Source organism: Dunckerocampus dactyliophorus, chromosome 19 (genome assembly GCF_027744805.1).
Source record: "Dunckerocampus dactyliophorus isolate RoL2022-P2 chromosome 19, RoL_Ddac_1.1, whole genome shotgun sequence".
NCBI lineage: Eukaryota > Metazoa > Chordata > Actinopteri > Syngnathiformes > Syngnathidae > Dunckerocampus > Dunckerocampus dactyliophorus.
Window position 1 is genome coordinate 4,364,323 of NC_072837.1, and position 4,228 is coordinate 4,368,550.

Genomic DNA, 4,228 nt, shown 5'->3' on the forward strand with positions numbered 1-4,228 from the left:
AACCAGTCCGTTGTTCCGTATTGCTCCGTGAAATCGAGTGGCCAAGCAAAGCACCCTACACGTCGCCGACTCACTGTATGTGCATTTTTGATGGAGTGTTGCAGCGAAATAACCCGCCATGGGGCCAAAGAAAGTTGCTGAAGGAGGTAAGAAACACTACAATTCGATCCTTCGCTCATTAAGAATTATTTCAATGTTTTCTGCATGTAAACCGAAAAGCATGAAATATTTCAATATTTTGGGGTGTCTGGATCACATGAATTGGATTTACATTATTTTTCGCAGGAAAAATTGCCTCAGGTTTTGCACGTTTCGTTTTTTGTTGAAACTTTTGGATTGAATGAATAACAAAAAGTGAGGTCCCGCTGTACTCGTCACTTCTTTATGTGACTGTTGGGTGCAAATCTGGATTAAGGTGCCGATTGGGGGAACATTTTTGTTTGAATATCTTATTTCCAAATTAGACTCGCTGCCAAACCTCCATGATTCCGTTGAATCACTCACACCGGGCCTTTTGCTTTCATCAACTGCGTCTTTAAAGTCATTTCCCCGGCAAAGACGTGGGGGCGCAAATGGCCGAGAAGAAGACGTCCATTCTCTCGTGTAACATTTGATGTGCTCCTACGTCAACTCCCAAAAGGCACGCACGCTGAATGGGCTGTTTTGGTCTTCCTCTGGAGCACGCTTGATCACAGAAAATGGACGAGAAAATGACTGGTAATGACCCCTGTGTTTTAGCCTGCACAAGAAAAGAAGAATAGGGCCCAAAAACACACTCTTGGCTGTCATTACTCATAGTGCATTTTAATGAGGGATGAATAATTCAGGTGCAATAGCGGTGGATGGAATAGTCCTGCATTAAGCCACCATGGTGCCTCTTTGATGGAGAGGCGGCCATCTGCATGTTTATGCGTGTCGCACAAACACACGCGCACACATCTAGGTTTTGTGTCGTATTCCCAATGTCTCTGCGGAAAGGTTAAAGCACACAGCCTGGAGGCGACGCAGCAAAGGTCAACATTGAGTTTAGGAATGAGGAATAGATGGAATGTGCTGTATGTGCAGCTGCTGACCTTGACAAAGAGATGCTTTATGGGATGAAATATGTGTATGCTAACTGTAAACAAAGACTTTGTAACACGTTGAGGCCGGCAGCTGGTTATAAAAGATGTTAAAAATCAACAAGGGAAGCTAAATGGCCGCAAAGGCACAGCAGTGAAGTGAGTGAGTGGGATGTGTGTGTTTGGTCATTCATCTGTGTCCTTCAACAGCATCGCTGGCAGCGTGGCGTCAGCCTGCCCTCTAGTGGACACGGTGAGGATGTGCTACCGAACCCTAACACATAGAAAAAAAGTGAACTAAATCAAAAACATAGCATTGGTATTTATGTGTTAGCTAGTTGGCTTATTCATAAACAGCTCCTGTATGTTATCACTTGGTTAGCGAGCTGTTTAGCTTGAAGGGTGGTCACATGAGAGTGCGTGAAGCTGCCCTCTAGTGGACAAAGAGTTAGATCGGGGACCGAGTTATCAAATGAAGATTCATCGAGTAAAACAAACTTAAATGGCTAAGAAACTTGTATGACTTAGTTAAAAGTGGCTCGCTAAATTGCTGTTTTATTTACTCATTCGTTCTATTAGTTAGTGATATTTGTTTGTGTAATGAATTGGTTAGCTAGCTGGCGTGTTTACCCAGTGACCAAGTGGGAGTTAGAGTCCCTCCATATATATCTATATCTATATCTATATCTATATCTATATTTACATGAAGGGACTCTAATGGGAGTGGCGTAAGTCTGCCCTCTAGCGGACACAGTGGTGAAGTGTCTGTTAAATTCAGTTTCTCTTTTAAAATTATTCTTGATGGGAGAGTCAACTCAAAAGACTTTAAACAATTATTGAACCTTATCGAACAAGTTAGTTAACTATAAATAGGCTGTAAACCATTTCTAAAGCTGGCAGCAGTCACAAATCAAACTGTTCCGCCTGGATTTGATCTGACAATTAACACATTTGTCAATTGAAAGGATGCCAGGGCAATAACATATTTGATTGAGTGCACAATTTTCTAGCGAGCAAACTAAAATCTGTTGTTCTGTTAACCAACTAAATCATTTTTAAAAACATGTCAGTACTTTATGGATTTTCAGCATGTGCTTTTTTATTTGCACAAATATCTTCAAAACTTACTACTTGAAAACGTCATAGCTAATTAAATAAAGCCGTGTGTAAACAGTTTCATGCTAGTTCTGTGTTTGGAGTCTAAGAGCACCAAACAAGCTCAAGAAATAAAGTGAGGTGTTCAAGAACTGCTGGGAAAAAGCAGCTCTCTTTCATTTTCAGCATTAAAAATGAGGAAAAACACACACACACAAAACAGTGAACACTAAAATCACATTAGTAGTAAAAAATTATACATACTTTAATGCCAAAATAATAGGTTTATTTTCCAATCAACATTTCTGACATATTAAAAAACAAGATTTACACAAATAAAAAGGCAGTACACTTTGAATAAGGCTAAAATAATAATAATAATAATAATAATAATAATAATAATAATAAGTGATCTGCACAAAGAACACTTTCCCCCACTCAATCAGTGCTTGGCTTTAAACGTCCTCCCAAAGCAAGAGCGCACACTGGCAACAATCACAAAAAAAGAAAAAATGAGGTCATTGATCAGTATGAGGAGGTACTTTCCTGGCCCAGTTGGAATTGGAGGAGTTTGAAGATGGATACGTGGACACATCGGGCCATAATGTGACACATAACATTGAGTACTTTGCTCTACAGTGAAGGTAAAGTATGTGGAATAAACACGGAGCTTTGGAGGGCAACCATGCTGTGTTAGCCTTGGGTATCATAACACGACTCCCTTGTAAGCATGGCGGAGATTGTTTTTAGGGGGGTTGTGCTAAGCTAGCCAAAAACCTTTGCTGTAATACTGTATGGTATTCATCTAGTCTTGCACTGACACCAACTTTTACACAAAAGAAGCGTGTGCTCTGTTCATGTTTATCAAATGCAGTACATTCATTGGACTAATTTGCTATGTGCTCGTAAAATGCATGGAAAAGTAAAAGTGAATGAAATACACTTTGCAACTGTAGGGGGAGCGCTAGAGCAAAAAAAACCCAAAAATAGCACTACTTAAATCTGATCTAAGAGTACTGAGTTGAATGTACGTCAGGGCTTCTAGGTTGTGCTTAACATCTTATAAGACATCATGGAAATCAATCAGTAGTTACATTGATTGGAAAAAACAAACAAACACATTTACAAGACCAACAAAAGCACTTTGTTGCAGGGAATGGCTCCGTACCATGCTCAAGCACGCTTTAACACACTGAAAGTCTGGCTTGTTTGACGCGGGCGAGCGCTCCACGCCAGCATGATTTTTAAAATGTATTTGTTTTCTTCTCAGAATTTTACCAGTTAAAAAAAACCTTTGTTGTTGTAACAATATGTCTTTATTCTTGTAATTTGATTTTTTATTTAAAAAGCTTGCATGACTTTATTGTTTTTGTAAAGTTGCAAGATCAAATATGCAATTTGATGAGAATAGCCGTGCTTTTACAAGGAAAACCAGATTTTTCCAAGATTACAGTGAAAGAAACAAATGATTTTCATTCACTGGTTCAGATTTTGGAGAATTATATTGAATTTGACTTTATTCCTGGAATTCTGCAAGCTCAAACATCTCATTTCACGGGATCGGTCATCATTTTAGGAGAAAAAATCTTTTTACGGGATTACAGTGAAGGACAAAAAAAATCTGGATTTTTTTCATTTACTGGTTAATATTTTAAACAGAATCAAATAGAATTTGATGTTTTTATAAACTGATGACTTTATTCTTTTAATGTTATTCTTTTTTTTAACGTATTCTTGTCATTTTACAGCTCAAACATGTCATTTTACGAGATCGGTCATCATTTTATGAGAAAAAAATATTTTACAGGATTACAGTGAAGAAGAAAAAGGGGGAAAAATGATTGAATTTTTTTTTATTTATTGGCTAATATTTGATAGAATTAAAAAAAAATTACAACTGAGTCAAAAATTGCAATTTCTTCTTTTAATATTACTATTTTTTCATGAGAAAAACTCCACCATTTTACAAGATTACCGTACAGCTTTAATTTTACAAAAAGTAAAAAAAAAAAAAAAAGTAGATGACAGTGGTCATTCAAAGGATGTAAAAGACTGTAAGCTTATTGTATTTA